This window comes from Triticum dicoccoides, chromosome 1B (assembly GCF_002162155.2).
Source record: "Triticum dicoccoides isolate Atlit2015 ecotype Zavitan chromosome 1B, WEW_v2.0, whole genome shotgun sequence".
NCBI lineage: Eukaryota > Viridiplantae > Streptophyta > Magnoliopsida > Poales > Poaceae > Triticum > Triticum dicoccoides.
Window position 1 is genome coordinate 676,409,127 of NC_041381.1, and position 11,442 is coordinate 676,420,568.

The 11,442-nt window shown below is 48.5% G+C and overlaps 1 non-coding gene and 1 pseudogene across 1 annotated transcript; both read right to left on the bottom strand.

The window, feature by feature from the left end:
• Window positions 1–10,845: 10,845 nt before the first annotated feature.
• Window positions 10,846–10,965, bottom strand: LOC119351488. Its single transcript, XR_005169977.1, has one exon. It is a non-coding gene; the product is annotated as a small nucleolar RNA SNORD14 (small nucleolar RNA).
• A 125-nt stretch (window positions 10,966–11,090) lies between these two features.
• LOC119351032 lies at window positions 11,091–11,223 on the bottom strand (annotated as a pseudogene).
• Window positions 11,224–11,442: the final 219 nt, after the last annotated feature.

The window sequence follows — 11,442 nt, forward strand, 5'->3', positions numbered from 1 at the left end:
TTATGTGCTATTAGCTCATTAGATGAATGGAGAACCCAAGCTTATGAAAATGCCAATTTATTTAAAGAAAAAGTTAAAAGAAGGCATGATAAAAGAATCCAAAAGCTTGAATTCAAGGTTGGAGAATATGTTCTTTTGTACAACTCTCGTTTCAGATTCTTTGTAGGAAAACTCCTCTCCAAATGGGAAGGACCCTATGTTATCGAGGAGGTTTATCGATCTGGAGCTTTCAAAATAAATAATACTGAAGGTACTAACCCGAAGGTTGTTAATGGGAAACAAATAAAACATTATATCTCAGGTACGCCCATTAATGTTGAAAGCAATATTATCCAAACTATGACACCGGAGGAACACATAAAATACACCTTCTGGAACACTCCAGAATCATGAAAAAGAGGAGGTACGTGATACTTAAGTAAATGGACTCCGAAAAATCTGCAAAAAATATTTTTGTCCATTTTGGAATATAACAAAAATTAGGAAAATAAGAAACTACCAGGTGTTGGTGTCAAAACCAGCAGTTCTCAGGTAGGGGGCCCAAGCTATGCGTCTAAGGATCAATGGTACAGGGGACCAGGGGACATAGTGTTTACCCAGGTTCGGGCCCTCTTAAGGGAGGTAAAACCCTACTCCTGCTTGATTATATTCGACAAGTATGAAGATTACAAGAGACAATCTACGTCGAGATCGTTATTGCTAAACCCTAATGTCTAGCCTATGAATATTCTAATGACGATAATGAAAAGTAGCCTCCACGGACTAACCCCTCCAGTTTATATACACACCGGAGGGGCCTAGGGTTTGTACAAGGTCGGTTCATCGGGGAAGGAAACTTCCGGACTCTAATATTGTCGTCCATGTATGGAGAAGTCCCACCCGGACACGGAGGATAATCTTCAGCTTGATCATGTACGGCCCATCCAGCCCGGCCCACACTCCTAGGCTAGACACCTAAGGACCCCTGAATCCAAGACTCCCTCAGTAACCCTCGAACCTGCCTTCAATGATGATGATGTGATGTGCAGATATAAATCTTTGGCTTTGCAAGGCGGGTTCTCCACCATACTCCGGATTGATGATAGTCCGGCATCGGCTTTCGTGTCTAGTCTTTATGATTCCTTCCTGTCGCCGCCTTGATTTCCACGCGCTTGAGTGAATGCGAACAGTCCGTTACCCTTGTATTTTAATATTTTTTAGCAGGCCCTATATAACGAGATTAGATCTCCCAAAAACCATTTCACACCACCCCAAGAGCGACAGAGCAAACCACAGAAAAAAATTCAAACCATGGCCAGTGTCCCCGGCTCCTCCTTGCGTCCTCATGGCCCTCAAGAGGGAGATTGGCAAAGTTGCTCCTTATCCCATCTCTAGGTCAATCGACTCGAGATGCAAGGATATCTTCCCCCTCGGATCTAGTCCCCATACGGGCAGGGTTAACTTCTATAGGTGTTGATGCATTGGCAGATAATTTCCCCAATCCCAGCCAAGGGGAGAGGGTATGCTTCATCTTGTTTCTTTTGAGTGGCGTAGGATTCCCAATCCACCCCTTCCTCAGGGGCCTATTGGAATATTACGGCATCCAACTGCACAACCTCACACCAGGTTCTATTTTGCCCATTTCTAGTTTTGTCGCCCTTTGTGAATTATTTTTGGGCTGCGAGGCTCATTTTGAACTATGGAAAAGTTCTTCTACCTTGTCCCCCACCACCAGGGCGGAGGGTCGATATTTGAAGTGGGCGGCGCCGAAGTATGGCGCATAGCCGGATCCGGCTACCCAGTCGGGACTCCGAAGAGGGGTCCGCCGAATGGTCTTCGCAATGGTTCTATATCGAGGATGTTCCTCTTCCGGACCCTGTTCGGCGTGGATTGCCCGAATGGTCCAGTGCTCCCTTGGAGAAACTATATAGCTGGCGCCCCAAGTCCCCTAATCAATAGGACAACATGGAAGTGATGAGATTGGTCAGCAAGGTCAGATTGTTGACCCATTCCGGACTCATTGAAGTCATAGCTATTGTGATAAAGCGATGTATCCAGCCTCTTCAGTCCAGAGTAGGCCCTTTATGGAACTACAATGGGGAGACGGCGCATCTCGCTACACGTGAAAGGGTCCGGATAACCAAGCCGCATTGGCTGCCATGTTGACTGACCTTTATAAGGGAGAAGAAGAAGACTTCATCCGTTTAAATTGTCGAGAAGGCTTCTCCATGTACAACCCCATAGAATGGGTAAGCTTTTTTAGCCATTCAACATATCGCCCAATTATCATATCACACACACATACACATATTTCCATTCTTGCAAAAGCATGAAACTTTAATCACCTATCTCGAGATCGAGCACACGGTGGAGATGATGATGTAGGGAGATTAAAAGTGCACAAAGCTCTTCTTGACAAAGATAGATCTAGTTAGGGGGAAAATAGGTCACTTAACTAAATGCTACATCTATTTGTGGCACTGCCGTTTGGGTCATATCAGTGTAAAGCGCATTAAGAAACTCCATAAAAATGGATTTTGGGAATCACTTGGTTATGAATCATTTGATGCTTGCGAACCGTGTCTTTTGGGCAAGATTACTAAAACTCCGTTCTCCGAAACAATGGAACGAGCTACTGACTTATTGGAAATAATACATACGAATGTATGCGATCCAATGAGTGTTGATGCTCATGGCGAGTATCATTATTTTTTGACCTTCACAAATGATTTGAGTAGATATGGGTATATCTACTTAATGAAACACAAGTCTGGAACATTTGAAAAGTTCAAAGAATTTCAGAGTGAAGTGGAGAATCATCATAACAAGAAAATAAAGTTTCTACGATCTGATCGTGGAGGAGAATATTTGAGTTACGAGTTTGTCCTTCATTTAAAAACAATGTGGAATAGTTTCATAGCTCATGCCACAGGGAACAACACAACATAATGGTGTCTCCCAATGTCGTAACCGCACTTTATTGGATATGGTGCAATCTATGATGTATCTTATCGATTTACCACTATCATTTTGGGGTTATGCACTAGAGATAGCTGCATTCACTTTAAATAGGGCACCAGCAAAATCCGTTGAGATGACGCCTGATGAACTGTGGTTTGGCAAGAAACCAAAGTTGTCGTTTCTTAAAGTTTGGGGCTGTGATGCTTATGTGAAAAAGTTTCAACCTGATAAGCTCAAACCCAAATCGGAGAAGTGCGTCTTCATAGAATACCCAAAGGAAACTGTTGGGTACACCTTCTATCACAGATCCGAAGGCAAGACATTCATTGCTAAAAATAGATCCTTTCTAGAGAAGGAGTTTCTCTCGAAAGAAGTGAGTGGGAGGAAAGTAGAACTTGATGAGGTAACTGTACTTGCTCCCGTATTAGAAAGTTCATCAAAGAAATCTGTTCCTGTGACTCCTACACCAATTAGTGAGGAAGCTAATGATGATGATCATGAAACTTCAGATCAAGTTGCTACCGAACCTCGTAGGTCTTCCAGAGTAAGATCCGCACCAGTGTGGTACGATAATCCTGTTCTGGAAGTCATGTTACTAGAGCACATACACATACACATACACATATTTCCATTCTTGCAAAAGCGTGAAATTTTAATCACCTATCTCGAGATCGAGCACACGGTGGAGATGATGATGTAGGGATATTAAAAGTGCAAAAGCTCTTCTTGACAAAGATAGATCTAGTTAGGGGGCAAATAGGTCACTTAACTAAATGCTACATCTACCTAGCTAGCTAATTTGGAAGGAGACTACTTCAACTAGTGGAGGAGGAAGGAAAAAGAGAAAGGAGATGCATTAATGGAGGTGGTGTGGTTAGCTAGGAGTAATGAAGAGAGAGAAAGGTAGGTAGAAGAGGGAGAGTAATGGGAGGAGAAGTATTGAGGAATAAGCAAAGTGAGAGAGAGAGGATGTGGGATGTAGGGGAAAGGGAAGAGATGAGATGGGGGAGGGGAGGAGGGGAGGGGAAAAGGTGGTGCTGTGCTGCGTCTTAGCAGTAGCACGAGCGATAATAGCGCTACTGATAAGAGCATAGCAGCAGCGCGCTTTACACACACGCGCTATTGCTAAGCGGGGCCAACCATGTGGCCAATTTCAAAATTAGCAGCAACAACCGGAGTAAAAAGCAGGCTACTACTATTGCATTAGCAGTAGCGCGTGTTGCAGCACCGCGCTGCTGCTAAACTTAGGTTGGTGGGTACTGTCGGTCGATTTCTGTAGCAGCGCGGTTTCGCCCGCACGCACTACTGCTAACTTTGTATCAATAGTGACTGTTTTGGACCCGAGCTACTGCTAGTTAGAAGTAGCGCCTCTTTTTGTGCCGCGTTGCTGATAAGATTCTGTCTATAAGGTTTTCCCTAACAGTGAGCACTATGACTATTATCGCCCAAAACTCTTTTGTGTTCCACTCGTGCATATCACATCTACGCATAGACCTGGCTCGGATGCCACAGTTGGGGAACGTAGTATTTCAAAAAAAAATCCTACGACCACGCAAGATATATCTATGTGATTCAAGCAACGAGAGGGGAGAGTGTGTCCACGTAGCCTCGTAGACCGAAAGTGGAAGCGTTTAGTAACGCGGTTGATGTAGTCGAACGTCTTCACGATTCAACCAATCCAAGTACCGAACGTATGGCACCTCCGTGTTCAGCACATGCTGAGCTCGATGACATCCCTAGTGCTCTTGATCCAGTTGAGGACGTGGGTGAGTTCCGTCAGCATGATGGTGTAGTGACGGTGATGATGATGTTACCGACGGAGGGCTTCGCTTAAGCACTACAGTGGTATGATCGAGGTGTGTAACTGTGGAGGGGGGCACCGCACACGGTTAAGAGAAACTTGTGTGTTCTAGGGTGCCCCACTGCCCCCATATATAAAGGAGGGAGGGGGAGGCCGGACGGCCCCTGTAGGGCGCGCCGGGAGAGGGGAGTCCTACTAGGACTCCAAGTCCTAGTAGGAGTCCACCTCCCGGGGGAGGGGAAAGGAAGGGAGAGGGGGTTCGTGCCCCCAACCCCTTGTCCAATTCGGACTGGGCTTGGGGGGCACGTGCCACCTCCTGGTCACTGCCTCATTTTCCCACTAAAGCCCACTAAGGCCCAACAACTCCCCGGGGGGTTTCGGTAACCTCCTAGTACTCCGGAAAATGCCCAAACTTCACCGGAACCATTCTGATGTTCGAATATAGCCTTCCAATATATCAATCTTTATGTATCGACCATTCCAAGACTCCTCGTCATGTCCGTGATATCATCCAGGACTCTGAACAACCTTCGGTCATCAAAACACATAACTCATAATACATATCGTCATTGAACGTTAAGCGTGCGGACCCTACGGGTTCGAGAACTATGTAGACATGATCGAGACACATCTCCGATCAATAACCAATAGCGGAACTTGGATGCTCATATTGGCTCCTACATATTCTACGAAGATCTTTATCAGTCAAACCGCATAACAACATACGTTGTTTCCTTTGTCATCGGTATGTTACTTGCCCGAGATTCGATCGTCGGTATCTTCATACCTAGTTCAATCTCGTTACCGGCAAGTCTCTTTACTCATTCTGTAATGCTTCATCCCGCAACTAACTCATTAGTCACATTGCTTGCAAGGCTTATATTGATGAACATTATCGAGAGGGCCCAGAGATACCTCTCCGATACACGGAGTGACAAATCCTAATCTTGATCTATGCTAACTAAACAAACACCTTCAGAAACACCTGTAGAGCATCTTTATAATCACCCAGTTACGTTGTGATGTTTGATAGCACACAAGGTGTTCCTCAGGTATTCGGGAGTTGCATAATCTCATAGTCAAAGGAACATGTATAAGTCATGAAGAAAGCAATAGCAATAAAATTTAACGATCATTATGCTAAGTTAATGGATGGGTCTTGTCCATCACATCATTCTCTAATGATGTGATCCCGTTCATCAAATTACAACACATGTCTATGGTTAGGAAACATAACCATCTTTGATTAACGAGCTAGTCAAGTAGAGGCATACTAGGGACACTATGTTTTGTCTATGTATTCACACATGTATTAAGTTTTTGGTTAATACAATTCTAACATGAATAATAAACATTTATCATGGTATAAGGAAATATAAATAACAACTTTATTATTGCCTCTAGGGCATATTTCCATCACCCCCCACACAGTTGCAATGGTCGATGCATCGCGAAGTTGTGGCTGGAGTGGAAACCGACGAGGTTGTTCAAGCAAGGTGGTAGCCCTTTGTGCCGTTTGTCGAGGTAGCCGAGAGCGTGGGTGGTGGAGCCGTGGTCGAGGTAGCCGTGTGAATAATATCGTGGTCGATGTCGAGTCGGGGTAGCCGGTGTCGAGGAAGTCGCCGTGGAGCCGCGGGCACAAGGAGGCACCGAGTTAGCATGGGTGCAGTGATGTCGATGTAGGGTGCGCCAGAGAGAAAATGGTGTTGACGAGGCATCGCGGCGGGTTTGCCAAGCCCGGGGACACATCGTGGACGAAGGCACACACCATTGTTGCCAGCACCGGTCATGCATAGACGGACGAAGACAAAGTTGAGGAAGCGCCGCACCAGGCTTGCCAGGCCCTTGGACACGTCGTGGAGAAAGGCACGCATCGGTGTTTCCAGCACCGGGCATGCATAGACGAGTGACCTGCACAAGTTGTATGCCATGTCGAAGAAGTCGGAGGGCTAGCAGAGAAGAACTCGACGACGGTTGCGGCGCCAATCGGCGCGGGCCGATGTCGCCCGCGGTTGTTGGAGTAGACGAAGTGGTCGGGGTAGATGACAACAATGCTGGCGACGGGCTGGTGTTGGACGAAGACGAAGGAGGTGGACGGGCGGCGGCGGCGACTACGGGGATAGCGGCGGCAGCGGCCAAAGTAGAGCGGTGGCGGCGGCCTGACGGCGATGGCGGCTAGGTTAGTAGTGTGGCTGCGGTGCTCAAAGTAGGCGAAGAAACCTAACAGCGTGATGAAGACCGGCACGGACGGTGGCGTTCCTGCGCCAAAGCAGGTGGCGCGGCGCATGCCACGGGAAGTCGACACGCGGGGACGACGGTGGACCACGGGCCGCGATGCTACGGCCCAAAGAGGCGACGCAGTAGCGGTGGGCAGGTCAGGGCGACGGTGGGGACCGCGGGCTACGTACTGAAGGGGCAGCACAACGGCGAAACTAGGGTTGGTGCAACCACGGGAACGGTCTCGGGACGGCGGCGTGGACTGCGTGCCAGCTCACCACGGCCCGACGGGGCGATGGAGCGGCGGCGCGAGCATCGGTCCAGCCATGGGATGGCCTGGAGCAGACGGCCTCGAGGCGGCGGGGGACCGCAGGCCGCGGCACTACGGCCCGAAGGGGCGACGTGGCGGTGATGCGGGTTGGTGCAGCCGGGAGAAGAACCACAGGGCGGCGGCGCTGCGGCCCGACGGGGCGAAGCAGCGGCAGCCCATTGCTCGATCGATAGAGGGGCGCATTGAACTCGGGACAGTCTTCACGGGGCCTACGGAGGCGCGCGCAACCGACGGGCCAGGTCGGTCACACTGCGTAGATGAGGCGGATCGCGGCGGCAGGCGGGTGATCAATCCGATCGCGCACGAGGTCGGGGACGCCGCTCGGTTGAGGCAGGATGGCGGCAAAGTCCGAGATGAAACTGGCGATGATGGATGGCGTGGGATGGCGTGCGGACGAGCACGTCAGCACCGGCACCCGGGCCACCAAAGCAGCGCCGGCGCCCGGGCAGCGAGGCCCGAGCGACAAACAGAGCAGTGGCGCCCGAGCTCAAGGCAACCGATGGGCCTGACGCAGCCGGGGACGAGGCCGGTAATGCAACCCGCAGGGCCGCCGTGCAGACACGGCGGAGGCGGGTCGCGTGCATCGATTGGCGGGCCAACGCTCGAGCAACGGCTATGATTGGCCGCCGCATGGCGCGAGGCCGTCGGGTGTAGGCGATGCAGGTGTCCCCGTCGGAGCAGGGCGGTGACGACCGACGCAGGACGATGGGCGGGCCAGTGCGCGGACGACGACCATGAGGGGACGCCTGTCGTGCGAGGCCGCCGGGTCGGTGAAGTAGTCGACCGGTCGCGCCGGTGTCAGAGTAGAGGCGCGGGGTGTTGACGGCGGCGGCGGACGACGCGAACCGATCAAGCATAGATCAGAAAACCAAAAGGAAAACACGCCGATCAAGGTGACCGGCAGGAGAGAGAAAAACCTGGAGCAAGGGCTCGGGAAAAAGACTCTCTAGGGCAGCCGGTCAACACGGCCGGCAGGCGAACCCTAGGTACGGGCGGCGCGGCCTCCGGCGGCGGTCTTGGAGGCCGACCACCCCGGGGACGGCGGGCGACGGCTAGGGTTGGATCGGTTAGGCTGATACCACATTAGAAGGGAGAGAGGATTTGGTGAAATAGTTGTTGTATTGCTTGAGCTTCGTGGGCATATATATAAGAGTACATGATCTACTTGAAGTACAAGGCAAGCCAAAATATTTCCTAGTCTAACCTATGTTTCCAATCTAATCAATATACTCAACACCCTCCATCCCGGCTCCAAGGCGAACGATGCCAGAGGCGCCAATTGGCGTAGAGATGAAGGCGAGGGCCTCCTCGACATTCACCGTGGAGCGCATGGGCACCAGAGTGTAGCCAGGCGGGCCGCGACTCGGGCCAGCGGCCGCGGCTTCAAGCGTAGGCATCGACGGCGCGAGCCCCTCCGCCGATGGAGGAGGCGTGAAGGCGGAGATTCGAGAGGGGCGGAGCAGGTGCGGAAGCAGCCCCGTGCACCATTGGGGCACTCGGGCCGGCCACTAGCCAGGGGTCGAACCCCATGGGTGCATAGCCAGGGCACAATGACCGCGGTGGGCGCGTTCGGTGGCGCAATGGTCGTGTCCAGGGGCGTGGTGACCCCCACGCACGCCTCTCCCAGCGCCATGGTGGCCGCACCCAGCAGCGCGACGGATCGCCTGCATCCGGCGACGGAAACGCCGGAGTCCACCCACTCCATGGAAGCAATGCCGGTAGCAACAATCATCCTCGCGGATCAGACGAAAGAATAAGGAGACGAGGCCTGTCATCTCACTGTCGGCAAGTTGCGCCTTCTTTCCTCTTTTTTTTTTGTTTTTGCTCTCTGGTAGTTCTAGCGTGTGTGATAACTCTTCCCTCTCTATTTTTCTCTGGAATAACCAAGAAAGTAAAAAAGGAGAGATCGGCGGTGGTGGTGGGTCCTGTGAAGATGTCATGTGGAATTGGTTCGATAGAATCACATCTATGAAGATAATGTGCCCTGTGTTACACAGATTCAAACAGGATATCAAAAGTAATATCACTAAGCAGGTTTTTCCCCATGATCTTCAGCAAAGGGGGGAAATAAACAGCTTGCAAGTCAAATCATGCAACAACCTTGCTAATTTGTTTACAAGGTCTACCAAATTGTACATTTCAGAAATATGTTCATGGAATTGATATGCGACGACTTAGGGACTTGCAAGCATCTTGAGATATCATATTACGCTATCTCTTTTTATGAGTATATGTTTCAGGTTCTCATCAAAGATTTTGTGAAGAACTTTGAAGGAGAATTTTTTTCAGACGATAGAGCTTCCCAGACAATTGCGAAGATGATTCTACATGGTCAAGCGTAGATTAGAGGGAGTGTTAAAATTAATTATGTAATTAGAAGAAAATCTCCCCTTGCCCGAACGGCTGTGCGGCGCAACCGCCGCCTCTCTCCAAGATCGTCGCACCTCTCCCAGAGAGGAGGGCACAATGTAGAACCCTCTATAAGTAGTGATATTTATAAGCAATTGATCGCCAGTGTCGATCACTAAACAAGCACCAACCAGCAATTCCCTCTACTTTCCTAGATCTCTATTTTTCATGTGAGCCCCCTCTACATCTCTATTTCAGCATGAATTACATTTTATGGATGCGAAGCTCGATTCAACTGATTCATAGAACCGGATGCTTTGAAACTAAGCAATGCCCACACTCGAAAGGAGCTGGATAGTTCATGAGTACTGTCCAAGGTCTTGTAATTCGGCGGCACATGAACTAAAGACATGGCCGGACTTCAGGTGCTCCATAGTCTGAACTGGTGACTAGCGTATCAGCTGACTTTATCTTGTAAATGGAAATGTTTTCAAACAGAAATAAAGATGAAACCAGAAAAACAGATTAAACCAAATAAACAGACTAAACAAGGAATCTATGAGTGCATAGGAATGTTTTACAATCACTGTACAATCGCCACCACCAGCAATACGAATAGATAACTTACCACACCTCAAGTCAAACAAATATTAGCTTCACATCTTCAAGTTCGAAAGATACAGATAAACGTTTGCTCTCAAGTTCAAACAGAAAAAAAGGTCAGGGGAAATAAACATAAAACGAAATTAAGAATCAAATGAAACCTGAAGATATATTGTTTGTTGGTAGTTATTCACGGGGATTTCCCATCAACACGAGGAATGTTTTATAATCACCGCACCAACAAAGGTTCAAATTGCTAAATAATCAATCCCACAATAACTAGAATTATTATACATGAAAAGAAAGATAGAACAGTAGAGATTGAACTGGAATTTGGGGGCGAGCGTAACCCAAGATCCATCTAGACAGATTTATGCTCCTAACGCTACAAGAATATGTCTTGGGAGCGTTGTAAACTTGGATCCAACGAGACTACGAGAGAACTGTGGGCGGACATCGGGCAGTGCTCCCCAAGTGAAACCAACAAAACACAACAACATTCATAACAAGATTAAAGCATCAAAGAAGAGAAGGCATAATAATTAGATCAGGAAATGAAGACAACAAAGTAAAATAGAAATAAAGATAAATTGGGGATTTCACAAGGCTCAGACGTCCAGGAAGGAATTAGCAACACTAGCTCTCCAGCCTGGCAGGGCGAAAGCTCTTAGGCAGCAACTGCGAATGTTGTGAGCAACAAGCCTTTAATTTATCATCATTGCCATAACACATCACCAAAAATAAACCATATTCATCACAAATGACTAACTGCTCGTAACAAAAAAACCATCACAATAACAGACACTCTGGACCTGCCAATATGATGCTAACAAGATTGAAGAGAATCCTTCGGAGACCCGCTTAAAATCACACACACAGCTGAACCAAACCAGCTGCAAATGGAGATTCCAGCCCAGACCGAACGCAATCTCGGAACAGAAACCACAAGAAGTGAAACACCACCAGAATTGAATTTTTACTGAACAAAACATCAAGAAATCAAAATTATGTCTCGCCCACCAAATGAATGCAGGAACAAACAACAAAATTACAAATAAAAATAAAATCTCAAGAAAAGAAATATGCACACTGTCTAATGCTAGAAAATTTGCCAGAAGACAGGTAACAAGGTGCAGTTTGATAAAGCGCCATGTTGTTTAATGCAGGTTGGTGTCTCCATTCATTTATTACCAAAAAGGGT